This window comes from Mauremys mutica, chromosome 5 (assembly GCF_020497125.1).
Source record: "Mauremys mutica isolate MM-2020 ecotype Southern chromosome 5, ASM2049712v1, whole genome shotgun sequence".
Taxonomy (NCBI): Eukaryota; Metazoa; Chordata; order Testudines; family Geoemydidae; genus Mauremys; species Mauremys mutica.
The window spans coordinates 139214242-139238368 of record NC_059076.1 but is presented as its reverse complement, the minus strand read 5'-3'; the positions used below and the strand labels follow the sequence as shown (position 1 = coordinate 139238368).

Here is a 24127-nt window from a genome sequence, read left to right as displayed (position 1 = left end):
ATAATAGTTGCTTATTTCAAAGATAGTCTAGCAACACAGGATTTTCTATGCCCGGCCATCCCATTTAGTTTGGTATCTTGCCTGCAGTGACTGCCACTAAGTGATGCTCTGGAAGCTTGTAAATTCATGTGGTAGAGAATGGCCAGGTAGATCGGAAAGTTTGAAAAACTGAATAATTGAAAAATTATTGATAGCGTTCACAAGCCAAGTTTATTTCTCAATTCTTCGCTCCCGGGACCAGCATCAGGGTGCAGGGGATGCGGAGGGGGGATTACAGGTAAAGTAGTGCAAGCTATGGTAAAGCATTTAATCCTGATATTGTATCTACTTAGCTTGTTGCTGCAATAGGCAGCAGCGTGTCACCCTTGGCACTAATAACAGGATTTATGACTATTTGTTGCGGATTAAAAAAAATTACAGCAGGAATTTGAAAACAAAGCGAGAACCTTTTCCTTATGTCATGTCACACTAACCTCTGGATGGCCTCATATTTATTGTCATATCCTTGGAATGGCATAAACAAAGTCCGATTTCAGATGCCAAGAACAGGATCAGGCTGGCCAAGGAGTGGGAGGGGATCCTATGTGCGAATGGTCGTAATTCCAGAAGAAACCACCTTCCCAATGACATGTATTGTCTAAAACTTATCTCCATCTCAGTTTATAGCGTGCACACAAAGTTACCTGCACAGTAGAAAGCAATTTACAGTGAAAGAGGTGACAAACAGGGATGCCCATAAACTTTCATGTCAGGAAGGAATGGTGACACCTGTCCAGTTTCCCTTTGAAATAAGCCTGGCTCAGAAGGGAGTGGATGCACGCTGCAATGACAATGCAACGTGCTATTGTAAAATAGCCAGTGTAAATGGTTTTTAAATGACAAGCTGCTCAGATCACATGCCCGTGGCTACTCAAATTCCGAGGGAAGAAAAGACTGGGGAGTGGGAGGGGGCAAGGAGCATGTTGATAATTTGGAGATGGTTTAGAGAAGAGTCACAAGAAGGATCAAAGGATTAGAAAACCTGTTTTACAGAGATAGACTCAAGGAGCTCAACCTATTTAGCTTAACAAAGAGAAGGTTAAGGGATGACTTGATCACAGTCTACAAGTACCTACAAGGGGAACAAATATTTGATAATGGGCTCTTCAATCTAGCAGAGAAAGACACAGGAAATCGAAGCTAGACAAATTCAGACTGCAGATAAGGTGTCAATTTTTAACAGCGAGGGTGATTAATCATTGGTACAATTTACCATGGGTTGTGGTGGATTCTCCATCACTCGCAATCTTGAAATCAAGATTGGAAGTTACGCTCTCAGAATTATTTTGGGGAAGTTCTCTGGCCTGTGTGATACCGGAGGGCAAACTAAGTGATCGCAATGGTCCCTTCTGGCCTTAGAACCATAAATCTATGAAAGACTAAAACTTCTCATGATAGCTCTGTAGCCTAGGAGTAAGTGCTCTGCACTATCCTATGGATGACCCATGTTTGATTATTAGCAAACCTCAGGCTGGTACGTGACTGGCAATGGTCTGAAAGTGTGTTGCTCATCAGCGATCACTCCAGGGGATTAAGGAGCACTACAAGGTACCAGCCTCACTAAGGACTGGTGTCAGGCATGTTTAGAAAAGCTACCTCTCCACCCCAGATTTAGTTTTTGTAAAACTTAATAGTCTCAAACTATGCAAACTATTTCTTTTTAAAATGCTTTGGTAGATGAATCACACAAAATACAAGTTTTCAAAATCAGTTTGGGCTGAGTATAAGCAGGAGAAATTTTTGAGGAAGGATCATTTTGGAAGTTTCCAGGGTACAGAAAAGGAGACATGGGCTCCAACTGACCCTGAAATCTAAACCATTTCCTATTTGTGGAAGTGCTGTTCAGATTCAACCCCCTGGATCTGAACCTACTCCCTATTCTTCTGGCTCTGATACTAAACTGCCAGGGCCTCTTATCCAGTTTTAGTTCTGATGCAGCTTAATATGAAGACCGTTTTCAGCTGACCCCTTGAGAATTTAGCCAGTGAACAAGACTGTGGTGCCATCGAACCTGAACTAAACTCAGCTCAGCTTCAAATTCCAAGAATAAACCTCAATCCTGATTTGAATCTGAGCATCAACTCTTGGGTCAGCCTCTGCTAAAACAGATGCTTAGAATCAACGGGACTCTCCAGCCATATGGTGCTACAATTCAATAAGGCATTGCATAATTTCCTTCTATTCAGTGCATTTATTTTTCTCGAGGTTCCTTAGACGTCAGGCTTTGCACATAGGTACCTATACACATTTCCTCCAACTTTCTGCTGCCTCATTCACTTATTTCCGTAGCATTATCCTGCGTAGGCACAGACAACCAAGCTGGGCCACAGCTGTTTGCTTTCTGCTTCCTACAGTTGAGTGGAAGTGTTTGGGGAAGACTACAAACAAAACTATGTCACTCTATTTACACCAAGTTGTTTACTTTCTTCTTTTATTGTTTGGTATGAACATAAAACAGAACCCCAAATGATCAGGCAATGGATATTCTGAATCAGGGGACTTCTTGCAAATTTCCTTTTGTTGTTGTTGTTATAAACCTTTTGGGGTTGTGAACTCTAAACAAAACAGCTGAGGTAATTGTTAGTTAAAAAAAAAAAGAGACGAACGTAAAAGCCACAGTTGAAGCTGCATGGCCTTTGGAGAGAGGGAAACCAAGAGCGGCACAATGAAATCTCTTCTAAGGGCTTGGCTACACTTACAAATTTGCAGCGCTGCAGCAGGGTGTGAAAACACACCCTCTCCAGCGCTGCAAATTGCGGCGCTGCAAAGCGCCAGTGTAGTCAAAGCCCCAGCGCTGGGAGCGCGGCTCCCAGCGCTGTCCGTTATTCCCCACAGGGAGGTGGAGTACGGACAGCGCTGGGAGAGCTTTCTCCCAGCGCTGGTGCTTTGACTACACTTAGCGCTTCAAAGCGCTGCTGCGGCAGCGCTTTGAAGTGTAAGTGTAGCCAAAGCCTGAGAGCACGACTACTGAAATACCTGATTAATCATAAGAAATCAAGGCACTTGCAAGCGGGGAACAACTAACTACATGTATCCAGCTTGTGTCCATCAAACCCTTCTTTCCCACCTTCTTTTCAGTTTAATCACATGGAAAATGTATTTAATCACATGGAAAATGCTAATGTCTAATGACGATATTCTGTGCTTATACAATGAACAGATCTGAACTGGGACACCAGACCCCAGTGCTCTCAAACTGTGGGGAAGTTTGACTCCAGATGCAAACATTCAACTCTCATATGCCAATGATGTTGACTCCCCTTCTACTTTGCCAGTGAGGCCAGCCTTCATCACCCACTTGTTACATTTTCAAAACACACACTTCTGTGCTTTCTCCCAAGCTGCTCCTCAGACATAGGAGGTGCTACCCATAAACATAGAATCACAGGGTTAGAAGCAGGGGTGGCTCTATGTATTTTGCCGCCCCAAGCACGGCAGTCAGGCGGCTCTTGGTGGCACACCTGCGGGCGGTCCGCTGGTAACGTGGATTCAGCGGCACGCCTGTGGGAAGTCTGCCGGTCCCGCGCCTTTGGTGTACCCACCACTGAATTGCCACTGAAACCGCGGGACCAGCACACCTCCCGCAGAAACGCTGCTGAAAACCACCTGCCTGCCGCCCTCACAGCAACCGGCAGGCCGCCCCCCACGGCTTGCCACCCCAGGCACGCACTTGGTATGCTGTTGCCTGAAGCCGCCCCTGGTTAGAAGGGACCGCAAGAGTCATCCAGTCTAACCTCCTGCCAAGATGCAGGCTTTGTTGTGTCTAACCCATCCCAGACAGAGGGCTCCAGCCTCCTTTTGAAAACCTCCAGTGAAGAAGCTTCCCCAACCTTCAGAGGCAGTCGGTTCCATTGTCCTACTGTTTCTCTGCAACAAACTTGGCAGCGGTGCACAGTGCTTTTGGTAGACAAATCTGAAAATAATTTAAACTCAGTCTGTCTGAACATGACTGAGGCTCCGAGGCACTTCCTCAATACAAATAAATAAATACTAATCATAATCATCTCTCTTTATGGCTCAAACCCATTTCTATGAAAAGGACAAACAGGAACTGTCCTAGGTCACACCTAGTCAATCAGGGCTGGTATACACTGAAGCTGTACGTTGACCTAAGTTACGCTGCTTCAGTTACATAAATTACAATTACATAAGTTATGTAACTGATGTCAATGCAACTTAGGTCGATTTACAGCAGTGTCTACACTGCGCTGTGTTGACGGGGGGTGCTCTCCTGCTGACTTACCTTCCACCTCTCGGGGAGGTGGAATACACGTGTCGATGGGAGAGCGCTCTGCCATCGACTTAGCTTGTCTTCATCAGACCCACTAAATCAACAACACTGCATTGATTGCAGCAGTGCCAATTTAGCCAGAAGTATAGACAAGCCCTAAGAGAACTAAGAATAGAAACTGGAATCCTGAAGTCCAGCTCCCCTGCTCAAATCATAAGATTCAAGTTCTTATGGCCCAAAACCAAAAGCCTCTGATTGCCTAGTAAAGTAATTAAACTAATTACAGACTTTCCAACCCAGCAGCGCAGCCAATCAGAGAAACAGAAACCCAAACAGACAACACATCTCCACAAACTGAAACAGATGAAGAGTTTTAACCTCATTCAGGAAGAGCCCCCCGAGGCACAATATGGGAGAAGCACATTCTAACAATGCAAGAACTTTGGCAAAAACTGAGCTGCCCTCGCATTCTCTTGAGATTATACTCTGGGACGATCATTCCAACCCTGGCAGTCTCAGGGCAATGACAAGAGGCGGGGCAGCAGACGGTTCTTCAGACAGGCTGCGTTTAAATTATTTACAGATTTGTATACCAAAAGTTAGACATTGAAGCACCGTGCACTGCTGCCAAGTTTGTTGCAGAGAAATATATTGCCAACGTATAGATCAGTGTCTCCATTCCGGGTGAGACGTTAGAGGGAATCGAAAGAAATTCCTTAAAAAAAGTGACTGAGAAAATTCACCCCTTCTATCTAGATGTGAAGAACTGAGCTACCCTCAGCTTGACCTATGTTGTCCTAGTGAGAAAAAGACAGAGCTGTAGAGAGCTGAATGACGTTACTGAGATTTGAAGTAGCAGCTCAAACTGGGGAGATGGATCTACCCATCTGTGTTGGGGTTCTGTCCTGCCACCCTTCACTCTAGTATCTGAGTACCTTTCACATGAAATAAATTAGCAGTGGTGAAGCTCCCAGTGGACTTCATGAAGTCTTTGGCTCTTCTCCAGGGTATAGAAAGCTCTGGTTGGGGCAGGGTTTGTTGTTTTGGGATGGGGGAAGTGAGAGAGAGGCAGCTGATGCTCTGAATATTGTTCTGCTTACAGCGGGAAAAACCTAATCAAAGAAGACGATTTTGCAGCATTTCCTAAAGCTGCTCAGATGATGTGGATATACACTCCCTAGAAGGATATCCAAATTAAGGATCAAAATTCCAGCCTCAGATGGAGATTTTAATAATTTCTATGACTCCCTTTGCTTCCTGATAGGAGGAAAACTCAGACACGGCAGTATAGCTTAACGCAGTGGTTCTCAAACTTTAGTAACCCAAGGACACCCATTTTGATTTAAAATTTTTCCACGGACCCCCAAGTCCCCCGCTCAGCCCCAGGCCCTGCCCCAACTCCACCCCTTCCCCCAAGCTCCCAGCCCTGCCCCACCTCCTCCTGTCCCTGCTCCTCCTCTTCCCACTCTCTCCCCTGAGCACCTCTGTCCCTCCTCCTCCCCCCCAGCGCCTCCTGCATGCCTGTGCCCCGGCGTGCAGGAGCCACTGGGAGGGAGGGAGGGGGAGGAGTTGATCAGAGGGCCCCCCGGACCCGCTGGAGTATCTTCACGGACCCCCAGGAGGCTGCGGATCCCAGTTTGAGAAACGCTGGCCTAGTGGATTGACCACTGGACTGGAACTCAGGAGACCTGGGTTTTATTGCTGGCTCTGCCACTGCCCTGCTGGGTGACCTTGGACAGGTCACATCATCTCCCCATGCCTCTGTTTCCCCATCTGTAAAATGGGGATAAGGATATTAGCCTCCTTAATAAAGGACTTTGAGATCTAAAGTGGTAAGGGCTAGGTATTATTTTACCCAACACTGAAATTGAGTCCACTATTTGGTGGAACTCTTAAGCTATTTAACACTAGACATTAACAGCTGAGGAGAGAAAGAAAGTGAAGAATAGTTGCAGGGGGAATTTAGATACCGTGACTATGGGCAGACTGTCATTTCTCAATAAGTCATTCATACAGGGCACAGCTAAACCAAAAGAAAAGAATGCCTGAGAGACATTAAAAGAAAATATTTGAAATCAACTAACCAACAAAAAATAAATAAAATAAATGGAAAAACCAAAAGGACATTGACAGATGACAACATGGTTGAGCCTCCCACTCCAACCTGCTGCTACAGTTACAGACTCGGGCAGACAGATTTTCCTCTACCCATCCTATTATGTAATCTCTTGATCCATGTGGGATAGAATTACTCGCAAACCCCCAGAAGCAATTGTAGGCAAGATTTCATTTCAAATTGCCAGCGATACTACAATTTCCACTCAGCAGGATTGCTCTCACCCTTTGGTGAACTCGCTTAGTATTTTTGGAGACCCAGTCCAGAGTCTGCAGCCACTTTGTTCCAAGGCACCTTCAGTGCATCACATGTGAACAGCATGAACAAGCAAGGGATGACTGATCCCTACCTTAAACTAGTTCTAACAAAGTTTACCAGGAGCAACAGCTAAGATACAGCTGGGTGAGAGAGGTAAAACAAGTGACACATCATCTCCTTTCCTCCTTGGAATGCACTTTTCATTGCACCCACCAACCTTCTATTTAGACTGTAAGCTCTATACAACAGGGACCTTGCATGCTGCTGGTGCTATTTGCATAACAATAACAATGACCTATTTACCCTCTCTCATAATTAGGCTTGGAAGGATTGGATTTTTTCTGGTAAATGTTAGTAAACGTTGATTTCACTGAACATGCAAAAAGCAATGAAAAAATATTTCCATCCATGGTAATCAAAATGTACAGACTGGCAAAGTAAGAGAGATGCTGCTTGAGACCTTAAGAGAGTTTGATTTAAGGATATTGACTTTGTATATTTTGACATTTGTGTTTTAGTGGTTATAAAGCTCTAACTTTTAATCTCACCGTCTACTATCATAAAATAATTATTGTCTGACCCTGGCAGCATGGTGAAAATTTAAATAGATCAAAATCTAAACGAATGCTTAAAAGCCATAATTTTGCTCATCTGTAAAATTCAAATGGATACAAATTAAACCCCCCACTAAAAATAACATTGCTATTGTCTGTCAAAATTATAAAAAAATAAAAATTGATTTCTGCCAGGGCTACTCATAATACAAGAAAGAGCAAAACCTAACTTAAAGAGGTCACACACCTTAAACGTGTAAGAAGAAAATGCTTTTTCATTCAGTCTCCAGTTAGCCTGTGGGATTACTGAATTTCGGAAGATTAACAAGGGACTAGGCATTTATAAGAAAAAGTAGTAGTATTTATACAGATACAGTAGCTAAGACTGAAATCATACAGGTTATTAAATCTGTATGCATCAGGGCCTAATCTAATGCCTAAAACAGAAGCGAAAAGCAGCCACCATAGGTATGTCTACACAGAAAGTTCATCACCCATGGCTGGCCTGCATCAGATGACTCAGGCTTGTGGGTGTCGGGCTGCCCTTTCACAGGGGCTCAGACTGCAGCCTGAGCCTGAATGTCTACCCCACAATTTTACAGCCCCGCAGCCCGAGTCAGCTGACGCGCGCCAGCCACGGGTGTTTTATTGCAGCGAGACATGCTCTACGTGTTATAGGAAAAACAATGCTTTTAGTCGCCCTGGGAATTAAAGGCATTATATATTCTATATATAACAGACAGGGCATGTCTCACTATATATTTTAAAATGTCTCCCTATACAGCAGTTCATTCTGAAAGCCCTTCTAGGAGTTGATCACCAACTGGGGTCAGGAAGAAACACCAACTCAAGAGATGGAAAAGACCCATTAGATTATGCAGTACCATCATCCTCTCAGTGCAGGATAGGTCTCTATTGTAAAATTACCAGTGTTCGCTCTAATACAGTTTGAAATGCCAAATGATGAGGCTTCTACTACTTCCCTACGGAGATAATTCCACAGACGAGTGGATCCCATTGCTAGGTTTAGTATTGCACAGTTAGGTAAGCTACAGGGATTGTGCTCCTGCCTCTGAAGCATCTGGCATTGGCCACTGTCAGAGACAGAATATCCAGCTGCGTGGACCACTGGCGTCTGTCACTATGGCAATTCCTACTCTGTGTCAGAAGACAAATGCTGTAGCTCTAAATGATCTGATTCCTGATGCCATATGTGTTAAAGATAAATTGCAAATTTTAATTAATTATGATAACAAGCTGCTACAACTGCCCCAACAGAGTGGAGACCTGGTGCTGTCTGTTCTCTAAATTATTCATTCTGCTTTAGTCACTGACGATCAATAAACTGCAGCTAAAAGTGACAGCTCTTAGTTGAACATATTTATCTGTCTGCAGTCTAGCTCTAGATTCTGAAGCAAGCTGTTCAGGCTGTCAACGCTGCACTTGGGAACGGAGAGCGCTGGGGGAAGAATCAAGGCAGGGTTGCCACAATTATAAAGGAGCAATGGGTAGCTGTGACAATAATAATACTTTGCACTTTGACTGTAGCTTTCATTTGAGGATCTCAAAGTGTTGCACAGTTAATTAAGCCTCAAAACGCCCTGTGAGGTAAAGATGGGCAAACTGAGGCACATATTAACAGACTGGTTTTTCAGAGACACTAAGCACCTGCAGCTCCTATTGAAATATCAAACCATCAATGACTTGCCCAAAGTCATACATTGAATTGGTGGCACACAAAAAGACCAATTTTATTTGATATAGGATCTTTCACACAAACATATCAAAAAAGGCTTCACAGTACAGAGTAAAATAAGAAGTAATAGCAGAGGGTGAGAGAAATTAAGAGGTGTAGACAAGAGAGATTTTCAGCTAAGACTTGAAAAAGCATGGAGAGGTGGAAATACAGAGGATGTTCCAGAAGATAGGTGCTGCAGAGGAGAAGACTCACATGACCAGAGTAAGGGATACCCAAAGTGTGAAGGGACTAGACAGGTGCAAATTAGAGAGAGGCAAATCCATGGAGGATTTTGAAGTTTTTCCAAACTTATCACACACTGAGTGCTGAAACAGAAAGCACACTGATGAACTTGGAACTGCTGACAGAGTCCCAGTCATGAAACACAGAGACTCTCAGTAAGTTCAGTGGAGGTGAATTTATTGTAATAATGAACATTAATTAGCAGATTTTGGAGCAGAAAAGGGATTAATGCTCCCGGCCAATTTTTTGTAGCTGGAGAGGAATTAGATATTTGGAAAATGCAATGGAAAAAAAAAAGATCAAATCCCCCCATTCATTTTAAGCCTGTCTACTAAAATCATTTAACTCTGGGAAAGTGTGCAAACCCTGAGTTATGAGCATAATTTAAAAATGATAAAGATCTGACCCATCCTTTGTGGTTTATAGATTATGAAACAATCTAGTCTCCCCCGGCTTGCATTCCATGTGAATGTTCATCGCAGAGAGGGTAAAAGAAAGGGTTAGCGTCTCCAATTACTCCCCCCTCCCCCCTTAATTTCTCTCTTTTAGGCATCGGTGTATAGTTTACAATTTAATTTTCTGCCTTTGTAATCTGTAGCCCTTGTGTATAAAACGTCTAATGAAAAGGGCCTTTTTAAAATTAACGTGGTATTTGGGGAAAACACATGTGGTTCTATTTCATTATTGAGCTCCATTTATAGATAGGCAAGAAGCCTATTCTTGCTGAAGTTAACGGCCAAGCTCCTTTATTAGGCAGGGCTTAGCACAGGGAATTCTGGTGTGTGCATCAGACTTTGGCTTTCCCTTCTGAATGCCTCAGGTAGAGGGACTTTTCCGTTCTCCTCCTGGCTCTCTGTGGTGTGCAATGATGTGCCCAGATTTTATTTTTTAAACAGGGCAAGTGAAACAGCCTGACATCAACCCCGGGCAAAATAATGGAAAAGCTGATACAGGATTCAAATGAGAAAGAATTAACGGATAGGAAGATAATTTATTCCAGTCAATATGTTTTTTTTTGTGAAAAAAGACCTTGTCAAACAAACCTGATTTCATTCTTTATTGAGATTACAAGTTTGGCTGATGAAGATAACTGCGTAAACGTCATATACTTAGACTTTTGTAAGGCATTTGACTTAGTACATTCTGATTAAAATTTAGCGCTATACTGTATCCATAGAGCACACATTCAATGGATTTAGAAGGGTCTGACAGACCTCAAAAAGTAGTTGTCTATGGGGAATCATCATCAAATGGGGGAGGTGGGCTCTAAATGGGGTTCTCACATGGATCGGTTCTAGGCCTGGAATTATTCAATATTTACATCAATGATCTGGAAATAAATATAAAATCACGACTGATAAAATCTGCGTGTGACACAAAGATTGGCAAAGTGGCAAATAAGGAGGAGGACAGGACACACAAAGTGACCTCAATTGCTCGGTAAACTAAGCCCATTCACAGAAAATGTGTCTTAATACAGCCAAATGCAAAGTTATACGCTTAGGAGCCATACACAGAATGGGGGACTGTATAATGGAAAGCAGTGACCGAAAAGGTTTTAGGTCTCAAGCAAGTCAACACTGGCTCCCCAGTGCGATGCTATGGGGAAAAGGGCTAATGTGAACCTTGGACAGATAAACAGGGGATTAATGAGTAGGAGCAGAACACTCTATCCATTTCAGTTGTCCATATTTTAAAAAGGATGTTGAGAAATTGGAGAGGGTGCAGGAAAAGAACCACAAAAATTATCTGAGGAATAGAGAAAATGCCTCACAGTGATAGATTTAAGGAGCTCGGTCTGTTTAGCATATCAAAACAAAGATTGAGAGGTGACCTGATTACAATGCATCTTCAAGAGAAGAAAATAGAAGGTACTGAAGGGCTCTAACCTAGCAGACACATGCAGAACAAGAACCAATGGCTGGAAGCAGAAGCCAAATTCAAATTAGAAACAAGGCACACATTTTAAACATTGAGTGTGATAAGCCAAGGGAACAGACTACCAAGTGAAGTGGAGGTTTCTCCATCAATTGATATCTTCAAATCAAGACCTGATGCCTTGCTAGAAGATATGCTTCAGTCAAACACAAATTATTGGTCTCAATACAGGGGTAACTAGGTTACATTTAATGGCCTTGAAGAGATCAGACTAGATGATCAAATGATTCCTTCAGGCCTTAAAACTTTTTGAATTTATGTTAGAGTACAGGACAGATTGAGCAAAGCAAAATCTGTCTCCCTGCCCGCCTTCTAAGTCTTCCAGTTTTGAATTCAGGAAGTTGTTACCCCATCTGCTGAAGTGGAATTCTAATCTTAACAGCCACCTATCACCACAGAAGGCTCTCAGATGCTCTGTGAATCCAACAACTCCCCTCTATACTATTCTCTGAACAGCCATTGCTTTAGATCCAGTATAGACTTCTCCTTTCTTCACTAGCCCTTGCCACAGGAAGGACACTCATGTTCATCTGCATTGCTCCCTTTTGCAGATCCCACCTTGAGTTCTCTTCCCAGGTCCCTGAAGTTACCCTTGATTTTAGTTACTCGGTGGGTGTCATTTGTTCCCACATGGATTTCAATTGGAGGGAATTCCCCAGAACTCAGGAATCCTTCACCTTTATCATTTCATCCTAACACCTGGGAGGGTGCAAACTATTCTGTTTTCCTTATTCATGTCGCAGGTCCATGGCATTAACTGTAACACAGACTTCCAAGAACGCTACACTTGTTTGTTTAAAAACTGAACATATGTTTCAATGCATTTCACCGTAATACAGCCACCACTAAGCAAAGTCTTTTTAGCTTTGCAGACATTGTATGGATGCAAATGTTTTTCCCTATCTCAGAATTGTTTTGATACGCTCAGTCACTGGTGACAAACAGTGAACAGCGTTACTCCACAGCCAGAGTGGTTGAATCTTTTGTGACTGCTAAGTTCCTTGGAAGGATAAATCAACTCTCTTGCCCCATTCCTGACCTAAGCAGTCTCTACAGAGTTCCAAGTGACACTGTCAACTGCAACAAAAATCTCTGCTATCTGAATTTTGATTTACCTGTTGTTAGAAACTGCTTTGGAGAATGAAGCTTAGGTTTAAGAATTCTCTGTTTTGTCAGAATGGTCACTTTACACATTTGACAGCGCTGGTATAGTTTCACCGTTTTCCCTGGCGTGTCAGTTTGCCCTATTTGTGTGGCTCTTTCACACAGCCATGGGAGAGGGAGGGGAGAAGAACATCTAAACAAACAGGAAAGTGTGATGGTAAAACCACAAACACTGGCAATGGGCATGACTTGAAATTAATTTTAACTCATTTCTTAAGACTTTAGGCCAGGGGTAGGTAACCTATGGCATGGGTGCCGAAGGCGGCACGCAAGCTGATTTTCAGTGGCACTCACACTGCCCGGGTCCTGACCACTGGTCCGGGGGGCTCTGCATTTAATTTAATTTTAAATGAAGCTTCTTAAACATTTTTAAAACCTTATTTACTTTACATACAACAATAGTTTAGTTATATAGTATAAACTCATAGAAAGAGACCTTCTAAAAATGTTAAAATGTATTACTGGCACGCGAAACAGTTGCTTTGAGCAGGGGGTTGGACTAGATGACCTCCTGAGGTCCCTTCCAACCCTGAGATTCTATGATTCTATGATTCTATGAAACCTTAAATTAGAGTGAATGAATGAAGACTCGGCACACCACTGCTGAAAGGTTGCCGACCCCTGCTCTAGGCACACTGTCTATGTCTGGAAAATACCCAACACAAATCTTAATAATAATAACCATTTTTTCCTAATTGACTTTATTACAAGTCACTGGTGTCCCTTTAAGCAGGCAATTTCATTACTGACACTCTACAATGTAATTATATCACATTTATTACACAGATGAATAAGGAATCTTGTTATACCAAATAAATAATAACTATATTAAACAAATTATTTTAAAGTATCTAGAGATGGAAAACTCCCCTTAGGTTTTCTCGTCCAATTTCTTTCACCAGTGCAGGATTTTTTACTATTGTGCACCTAGTAGTATTTTGTCCAGCCTAATTCTACATGTGTTAAGTGATGAGATTACCCCATCTGTTAATAAAATCTCAGTCAGAAAATTCCAGTCTAAATTGCCCATGTCCTAATCTTATCCCATTACTCTGAGTTACTCCCCTCAGCCCCTTTTATTATACTAAATAATTCCTTTTCCTTGGTGTTTACACTCCCTTCCAGTACCTCTGGTCAGGCTGTGGGGACAGCAGACAGGTGCTGAAGAGCACTCAGGTTGGACAGATAAATCAGCTAGGGATGTCAGTGACATGAAAGGCAACTCTATGTCCCACAAAGGGTAGGGAAGAAACCACAGCTGAACTGGAGGAGGGGCAGGTTGAGGCCACATAAGTAATTTCTGAAAAGTAACAGGATGTTACATAGAAATGGACTCTGCCAAAAATAAAGACTATAAATATGTACAAGTATCGAAGTGATAAATGTAAAGGGGAAAAACAGGTGAACAAGAATGTCTAGCAATGGTATAGGGACCCTGACCTAGCAAGCATAACTGAGGATATAACTTGGCTATAAACTATACTGGTTAGGAGAAGGAGGTAAAGCAATTGCAGTATACCTGCAGTAACAGGAAACTTGGAAACTTCCCACAGTATTCTTGCCATCGAGTTAAAGAAGTATGGGCTGGATGATTGGACTATAAGGTGGATAGAAAGCTGGCTAGATCGTCGGGCTCAACAGGTAGTGATCAACGGCTCTATGTCTAGCTGGCAGCCCGTTTCAAGTGGAGTGCCCCAAGGGTCGGTCCTGGGGCTGGTTTTGTTCAATATCTTCATAAACGATCTGGAGGATGGCGTGAACTGCACTCTCAGCAAGTTTGCAGATGTCACTAAACTTGGAGGAGTGGTAGATACCCTGGAGGGTAGGGATAGGCTACAGAGGGACCTAGACAAATTAGAGGACTGGGCCAAAAGAAACTTGATGAGGTTCAACAAGGACAAGTGCAGAGTCCTGCACTTAGGACGGAAAAATCCCATTCACTGTTACAAACTAAGGAACGAATGGCTAGGAAGCAGTTCTGCAGAAAAAGACCTAAGGGTTATAGTGGACGAGAAGCTGGATATGAGTCAGCAGTGTGCCCTTGTTGCCAAGAAGGCTAACGGCATTTTGGGCTGTATAAGTAGGGGCATTGCCAGCAGATCGAGGGACGTGATCATTCCCCTCTATTCGACGTTGGTGAGGCCTCATCTGGAGTACTGTGTCCAGTTTTGGGCCCCACACTACAAGAAGGATGTGGAAAAATTTGGAAAGAGTCCAGCGGAGGGCAACAAAAATGATTAGGGGGCTGGAGCGCATGACTTATGAGGAGAGGCTGAGGGAACTGGGATTGTTTAGTCTGCAGAAGAGAAGAATGAGGGGGGATTTGATAGCTGCTTTCAACTACCTGAAAGGGGGTTCCAAAGAGGATGGATCTAGACTGTTCTCAGTGGTACCTGATGACAGAACAAGGAATAATGGTCTCAAATTGCAGTGGGGGAGGTTTAGGTTGAATATTAGGAAAAACTTTTTCACTCAGAGAATGGTGAAGCACTGGAATGGGTTACCTAGGGAGGTGGTGGAATCTCCTTCCTTAGAGGTTTTTAAGGTCAGGCTTGACAAAGCCCTGGCTGGGACGATTTAGTTGGGAATTGGTCCTGCTTTGAGCAGGGGGTAGGACTAGATGACCTCCTGAGGTCCCTTGCAACCCTGATATTCTATGATTCTATGAAATGGCAGAGATGCTTAATGACTTTTTTGTTTCGGTCTTCACTGAGAAGTCTGAAGGAATGCCTAACATAGTGAATGCTAATGGGAAGGGGGCAGGTTTAGAAGATAAAATAAAGAAAAGAACAAGTTAAAAATCACTTAGAAAAGTTAGATGCCTGCAAGTCACCAGGGCCTAATGAAATGCATCCTAGAATACTCAAGAAGCTAATAGAGGAGGTATCTAAACCTCTAGCTATTATTTTTGGAAAATCATGGGAGACAGGAGAGATTCCAGAAGACTGGAAAAGCACAAATATAGAGCCCATATATAAAAAGGGAAATAAAAACAATCCAGGAAACTACAGACCAGTTAGTTTAACTTCTGTGCCAGGGAAGATATTGGAGCAAGTAATTAAGGAAATCATCTGCAAACACTTGGAAGGTGGTAAGGTGATACGGAATAGCCAGCATGGATTTGTAAAGAACAAATCATGTCAAACCAATCTGATAGCTTTCTTTGATAGGATAACGAGTCTTGTGGATAAAGGAGAAGCAGTGGATGTGCTATACCTAGACTTTAGTAAGGCATTTGATTCGGTCTCGCATGATATTCTTGTCAATAAACTAGGCAAATACAACTTAGATGGGGCTACTATAAGGTGGGTGCATAACTGGCTGGATAACCGTACTCAGAGAGTAGTTATTAATGGTTCTCAATCCTGCTGGAAAGGTATAACAAGTGGGGTTCCGCAGGGGTCTGTTTTGAGACCGGCTCTGTTCAATATCTTCATCAACGACTTAGATACTGGCATAGAAAGTACGCTTATTAAGTTTGCAGATGATACCAAACTGGGAGGGATTGCAGCTGCTTTGGAGGATAGGGTCATAATTCAAAATGATCTGGACAAATTGGAGAAATGGCCTGAGGTAAACAGGATGAAGTTTAACAAAGACAAATGCAAAGTGCTCCACTTAGGAAGGAACAATCAGTTTCACACATACAGAATGGGAAGAGACTGTCTAGGAAGGAGTACGGCAGAAAGGGATCTAGGGGTTATAGTGGACCACAAACTAAATATGAGTCAACAGTGTGATGCTGTTGCAAAAAAAAGCAAACATGATTCTGGGATGCATTAACAGGTGTGTTGTGAGCAAGACATGAGAAGTCATTCTTGCACTCAACTCTGCTCTGGTTAGGCCTCAACTGGAGTATTATGTCCAGTTCTGGGCACCACATTTCAAGAAAGATGTGGAGAAATTGGAGAGGGTCCAGAGAAGAGCAACAAGAATAATTAAAGGTCTAGAGAACATGACCTACGAAGGAAGGCTGAAAGAATTGGGTTTGTTTAGTTTGGAAAAGAGAAGACAGAGGGGACATGATAGCAGTTTTCAGGTATCTAAAATGCGTGTCATGAGGAGGAGGGAGAAAACTTGTTCACCTTAGCCTCTAAGGATAGAACAAGAAGCAATGGGCTTAAACTGCAGCAAGGGAGGTTTATGTTGGACATTAGGAAAAAGTTCCTAACTGTCAGGGTGGTTAAACACTGGAATAAATTGCCTAGGGAGGTTGTGGAATCTCCATCTCTGGAGATATTTAAGAGTAGGTTAGATAAATGTCTATCCGGGATGGTCTAGACAGTATTTGGTCCTGCCATGAGGGCAGGGGGCTGGACTTGATGACCTCTCGAGGTCCCTTCCAGTCCTAGAATCTATGAAAGTAAAATGTAAGCTCTTTGGAGGAGGGACCATGATATTGTGAACAACTGCAGAAATCTTATATACAGTCAAATTTGCTGTTGCATGGTTTTTTTTGTTTTTTATTTGTATGCAATGTCTAGATTAACTCCTCTGGTTTGTTATCTCTAGAATGTTCTATCAATAAACATGAAAAAAGAAAAATCTAAGACATGTGTAAGGACCAAAATATTGAGTATGAAATCATGGCAAAATCTGTTTGAGGGAGGCCATTAAATGAGATTAGTTTTTATAAACACACACACATAATAATGTTTTGAAATGCTTTGTTAGACTCTACATAAATAAAATGCTTAAATTCATTTACATGATGAGGGGAATCATTAAGTAAAGCTGCATCCACGTGTCTTGGGACATTCACAGTGCTTTCCCTGTGCTTGAGCCTGGAACAAGTTGAAATTCATATTAAATCACCCGTAAAAATGAGGAGCTGAACCACTGACTTGGCAGTTGTCACAAGAAAGTCTTGTGAGGTTCTAACCAAGCAGCACTGCTTTGCATTCATGTTCTTCTGGAAATAATGCGTGGGGGGGGGGAGGGGGAGGTGAAGGCAGGCAGGTTTCTGCTCCTTACTCATAAGCAGCAATAATAATAATATCAAGGGTGGCCTTTTATTTACTTGTTTTTATTGATCTGTGTCACATCATCATATCCCCTAGGCATCCAACAATACCCTTACTTGATGTGAAAAGCCCTGGATTGCTCCTCAGCAGTTTGGATTCTCCAGTTTGATAATCTTCAGAGAGATTCATTTGTAGAAATTCCATAATCTTATGTAATCAAAAAGATTTGAGATTACATTATCCATAACACTTGCCGCGTGCTTCAAAGCATGTGCTGAACTCAGGTCAGCTCCCTCACATAGACGAGCATGACATATTCCCATTTGCTAAATGCCCAAAGTTCAACACTGGGAGAATAAGCACACAAGAATAAAAAGGGTAACCTTCCCCCCAAACCCACACTTCTGGGGAACTCCATGATGTTAAGAAGACTGAGGGTATGCCTATACTATCCGCCAGATCGATGGGTAGTGTTTGATGTATTGGGGATCGATTTATCACGTCTCGTCTGGACGCGATAATCAATCCCCAAATCGACACCCGTACTCCACCTCGGCAGGAGGAGTAAGTAGAGTCGTTGGGGGAGCCACGGCAGTCGACTTGCCACCATGAAGATGGCCAGGTAAGTGGAACTAAGATACTTTGACTTCAGGTACATGAATAGCGTAGCTGAAGTTGCATATCTTAGTTCAAACTCCCGCCCTGCTAGTGTAGCCCAGGCCTGAGAAACAAAGCTTACAAGAAATACAACCATGGAGCAAAGGATTCCTGTCTAAATTATGAATGCAAACAGCGATAGTTACAAATGATGGTCTCTATAAACAAACATTTTTCTGGCTATATTATTTTTCCTCCCCAAATGGCAAGTATTTGAAAGCTGCTCAGAGGTTTGGAAAGTAAGTTCTTCAGAGCATGGATATTTCTTTTACTTCTCGGTAAAGTGCCATGCACATTTCTGGCACTGTAGACATAAGTGGCCTCAGTGCAGGAAGGAGGGACTTGTGGTTAAGACACATGACTGGGACTCAAGCATTTAAAAAAAAAAACAAAATCTGATTTAAAATCTGAACTTCTGACTACCTCATGCCTTTATAATGAAGGACCCAGAGTGATTCAATAACCTGCGGGTCCTGAATTTTCTATGTGGCTGCCAGGTTTTGAATGGATTACATGGTTTTCACTCACCATACCTTCTTTTTCCTGAAAGGCTCAGTCATAAAACGTACATTCGCATAAGAAACGCAAGCTAGACCATTAAAATTAGATAACTCTGAATAAACTGCTGCTGAAACACTACCTAGCTGAATGAAAACCTAAGATCAATTTTAGTGGTGATAACTGTCATTTAATCGATAACATGTGCAGCCTATTATTCTGACGTTTGACATAAGCTCTCAAGTGGTGTGTTAACAAGGCCTAACACGGGGACCTTGTATTGCACAGGTTTGTCTGCTACGGGGAATACTTATAAGATACAATCTGTTAAGACTGTAAAGTTAGGATGACATTTTTGATGATCAATGAAATGGGGAAGTGTTTCATTTAGAGCATTTTCTACTAACAGCAATAAGAAGGTCTGATTGATAAATTACACTGCACCATCTTATTTCTGGGGATTGTTTTTGCCTTTGCTGTGTAATAGCACAACAGAGTCTTTAGGATGTTCTTAGCTATGTTATTTATTTAGTACATACTAAGACACCAGTAGAGACTGTTCTGCCAGCATAATGTCGCCAACTTGCCTAAGAGGCAGTTCCCCTACCCCCCAGAAATATTCAAAGGAGCAGCAGCACTTAACTTAAACAAAAAGACAAACTAAACAGATAAAGAAATGAGAACAAGAGCTGCATTAATTCTATAAAGAGCAGTGTGCTTTCTAAAGGGAATTCATATAAGGAGAATTTGCTTATGCACATCCAAGGGCAGCAAGAGTTCACTTCTTTTCTGGGGGATTAGAAGTGCTGTGGCAGCTCCGAGCAGAGAGCCTTATCACAGAGAAGGATTGGGAAGATTAGAGCAACTGGGAGAGGATCAAGTGAATAGTAACACCTCACAAAAAAACCCCATGCCTACTGATGGCAACAAGCTGTCTCATGCATAATTTTAAAAAACTGGCATTGCTTTTTAATATGTGATTATTTGAAGACAGGAAAGTTTGCAGCAGACCTGTGGAGTAGAGGCAGCCAAAATGGATTTTTAAAACATTGTCATTAATTCTTTTAATAGCGCCCCGCAGCCTTATCTACAGTAAAGCACATGCTCAGAACCTTTTTAACCTCCTAGCACTTTGAATTGCACTTTGAGTCCACACACAATTTTTTTCCCAAATGCCTTACCAGCTGTGCCATGCAGACTAGGATTTTTCACAGGTGTTAGTTCAGTTAGAACTATTTCAGGCTGACCATTTCAGTGCCAGTGTGGATGAATGGCCACCAGTTGAAATGGTTTGACCAGTCTCCCACTATTATCCTGGTGGTTTTAGGAAATCCCCCAGAACGCACTCCTTCTGAGAGCTGAGCCAGGAACAGTGGGAAAGATACCCAGCCGGCATTACAACTGACACCATTTAAATCAGCACTAGTTAAACCACAGGGCAATCCTGCAATGGCCCTTCAACTGGTTCAGCCAGGCAGGGGCGGACTCATTGAACCACTTGTGCTTAAACTAGTTCAGTTACAATCAGTTCAATTCTCTAGTGTAGACCAGGCCAAAACATGCTAGTTGCCTCACAATGCAAACAGAGGATAATCTGATCAATTAATTCCTTGCATAATGTGATATCATGAAGAGAAACAGAAGAGTAGGAAGGGGACCGGGGAGGAAGGACAGGGACTACGGCAAGAAGATTATGCGGTTACTCAGCAAAGGCTAGTGCACAGCCTGGTGGAACGCATTTTTTTTTTTAAAGGCATAAACAAATATAAATCAACACCTGGCAAATGTTTTGCAGGTGTCCTGGTACAAATGGGAGGAGGAGAGATTGGTGGCTTTATGAGCCCGTATAACATGCAAGAAATCATGGAAACACTCCTTACCAAAGCGGGAAGTAGGGCTGCCATCACTGGCAAAGGGTAGGGGCAATGTATGTGGTAAAAGAGAGAAACTAAAGAGGGACGGATTTATGCAGGACCTTGAAGGCAAAGACACGTTTAAATCTGATGCGGTGTAGAAGGTGGAAGCTAGTCGATGGATTCTTGAGGTGGGGTGGGATGACATGGTCAGATCAAACAGACCAGTAAGATGGTCCTGGTGGCTATACTTTGTGTGGATTACAGGGGAGGCATTTGCATGTCATGGAGGCCACAGAAGAGGTCAATCTTGTTTCCTCTGCACAGCCTGTCATCGACAAGCTGAAGAAAATAAAAGTGCTATTATGAGATTGTACCTACAAACTGGGCAATCTGTGTGTCTGATCCTAGATCAGACTGATCTCCATGACAGAAAGGATTGCATCTCCTCTAGTCTGGCACAACATCTAGCACACAGTAAGCACTCTATAAAAAATATTTGTGTGTTTACTTGTATCTATTCCCAGAGGAAGCCTCTCCTATAGAAAATATTCATCATTACATTGTAACAATAACTGTATTTATCAGAGACCTATTCCAATTTTGAAAAAACATCTTGTAATACAGTTTCATCCAAGGATTTTAATGACATACCTCAAGAGCCAAACCTCAGCAGTTTATCATTAAAACTCTAAAATTAAATTTATAGGATTTGAATTACACCACTGAATGTTTCTTTACTTTTATAGAATATTTTCTAATATAAAAGTTATGCCATTTCAGTGTGAATCTTTTTTGAACATTCCATATTCCAAGCAAATGTTCCCATTCTGGAAAGCACTATGATTGTCCAGCTCATATTCCCACTAATGTAACGTTAAGCACTCAATATTTTCTACATGCTGCGCAAACCACAGACGGGCGAGAGTTATTGTACGCTACATAGGATAAATGTTTTTTTAGAAGGGTTATTAAATCCACCTGCTTCAGGGCATGAACCAACCTCTAAGAATAGGGGGTTAAATTCCATAACTGTGCATTATGGGGCTTCTTACAATTACTTCTAAAGCAGCTGACTGATCAATGTCAGATATTGGACACTGGATTAGATGGACCACCGATCTGTTCCAAGATGCCAATTCCTATACGCCTCTGAGATGTAAAATTCAGATCCAAATTTCTAACTATCCCCATCTCCCCTTAAACTCTCTTTCTCTCAGCACTTTGGTTTGGGGCCATATCCAGTACAAACATTAGCACCTTATTTTGGTTAATTTAGTGTATGAGATGCCCAACTTTACACACCCACAACCTGATTTTCAGGAGGTAATGAGCACCTCATCTGCACGTTCATCTCTGGAAATCAGGCCCTGTGTGCCTAACGCTGGGCACCCACAAATGAGCAGCCACTTTTGAAAATTTAGGCCTACAAAACTTGCCCAAGGTCATACTAAATCAACAGCAGAAGCGTGGCCTGAGGCGGAACAAATGACCCTGTTCTCTCCTGCAGTAGCACACACACGTGGCAAATACATTGGTATAAACTGAATTTTAAAACTACACCTGCAACGCTCAGCACACAGTGACCTACATTTGGTCTCAACAGCCAAACTCAGTAGCAAGGCAAAGGGCGGGGGAGGAAGCTGAAAGTTACTGGCAGGTTTCCCTCCCGACTTGGTTTACTGCCAAGGTCATTTAAGGGTCAGGCAGAGTTCTTGGTTTGGCCTTTTGTGTTTTCTTTTCTCCCTCCCTTATGTACACACTGATATGGTTTACAACCAAACCTCAACAGCGTTATCACATGGGGTTTTATCATCCTGGAGTTCACGGAAAGCAGGAAAAGAGGTCAGGTGCAGGTCAGGGTGTGGTGTAGCCCCACTTGTGTTATCAGCAGCTGAAGAAAGTGAATCCACCTGGCTTGTTTCTGGCTGTTAAGTGCAGCAAGGTCAGCCAGCATGCGAGAGGGTCACTCAGAGTTCACTTTTATCTAGGCCCCAGCTATCTACAGGATTTTAGTTCATCAACTTTTCCAACTTGCAAAGACCAATTTCCTGCTCCGGTTTTCCCTCCCTGTAATCTAAACAGACAAGCCTAGAGTTCAGCCCCAGTTCCAGCCTTTAGCATTATTCACCCCGTTACAATGGTCACTCCTGCTTCTGCCTTAAATAGTACTTGTAATTAGAGAGCCATTGAGAAAAACTTAAATTAGTCCAAAGAATCTCTTTAAAGTAATCTGTACTGTGCGAGGCATGCCTTGAAAGACAATATTATTATTCAAAATCACATAATATGGCACTATAAACTTGTGCTTTTCTAACTTTGGACAGTTCAAACAAATCCCAGTTGAGAAGCCATTTTACTGTATTATTGTTACAGCAGAAAAAGACCTATTCGCACTGGAGTGTCTGGAATGCCAGAGTCTATAACAGGCGGAGAACCGGGCTCTAAACTGCTGAAGGTTAATCTATTTAGTGTCTGTCTTTTGCATATCTAACTCCTGTTGGTCAGTGGTGACAAAGTCTCACAAAGAACAATGCCAGCGGGAATAATAGCCCGCCCGTCTCTCTGCTGAAGACTAAAAGTCTGTTGCCGTTGACAATCAGCCCTGCTTAAGCTAGATAAAGTACTGAACATGCTTTGGAATGAGCAACAGCAGAACTGCCCAAGAAGCCATCACCCTACGTTGGGCTAAGAATGGTTGATTTGCCCATGTATATTAACAGAAACAGAAGGAGTTGTACTGAAATAAATTCTTCCCACTAGCCAGAGCTCAGACCACATGGAATTAGCATGTTTCTATATATTGACATTATGGAAGTTCAGGCCCGAGGCTTAGGAGTGCTGAGCACACACATTGGCTTTAACTAGAATTGTGTCAGTCCCCTAATCAAACACTGGTTGACCAAATGTGAAGATGCAGTAATGAAAGTAGAAGGTACAAAACACTTGATGTGGTGTGCCTATGACACGTCACATGCTATTTCTGCAAGGAACTGTTCTCTTGTCTTCTTGAGGGAATAGTTAGTGACACTTGTCAACAGGAGAAGAAGGTTAATACACAGACTGGGTGAGTGAGGGATTTTTTTGTGGGTGGGATAAGACAGAGTAGGGGGAAACTTCCCCAATCCCAGAAAGCAAAAGGCTATTTCACAAAGTGTTTGGCCATGAAACGTACCGTAAGCCTCTGGACTTAATAGAAAATGTATTAATGAGATCACACTGATCCTACTAACTGGATAATTCCGGCCAGTTAAACCCATCAAAGGCAGTCACTTTATTTATTAATCCCCCCAAAGCAGAAGGTTCAGCCAGCCTGTCAAAAGACCAGAGTGAAAAGTCAGTTTGTTTAGTCTAATTATGAGTGGGCCAAGCCGAAACAGAAGAGAAACTAAACAGATCGTTGTGCTGTTTAATGTGCTGCTCCCAAAGACACCACATAACACTGCATTTGGGAGGCTGGCGGGACTGTCCAGTACTTACCAATAGGTCACGCTAACTACAAGCTTCAAGCTGTGATAGTTAGGGGAGCGTGGCACATAGTCTTCCCCAAATGGTAGCCATTATTTAGTTTTGTCCAATCTGCAAGGTGAAGGCTATCTCAAGTTCAAAACATTTCATGTGCGTCAGCCAGTTAAAAGTTCCATGGTCAAACCCAATTATTCCACCACTTTGATGACCCTGCACATTCAGCTTTTTGCCATTACAACACAAAGTTTCTCCTACTGGGATTTCACCTGCCTGGTTTTGTACCATTCAATAAAGTAAGTTCAACCAGTGTGTCAACAGGCCATGTGGAGTTCAGGCAACACCTTGCTGCCCTCAGCTAGTAATTACAACTTCTTCCAAAACACACAGATGAAATGCTATTTTCAGC

At 42.5% G+C, this 24127-nt stretch overlaps 1 protein-coding gene across 1 annotated transcript in view; it reads right to left on the bottom strand.

Annotated features, from left to right (window-relative positions):
- The window catches only part of EXOC6B (exocyst complex component 6B), a 447723-nt gene that overhangs the window by 35238 nt on the left and 388358 nt on the right, over positions 1 to 24127 (bottom strand). The gene's annotated exons all lie outside the window — the stretch shown is intronic.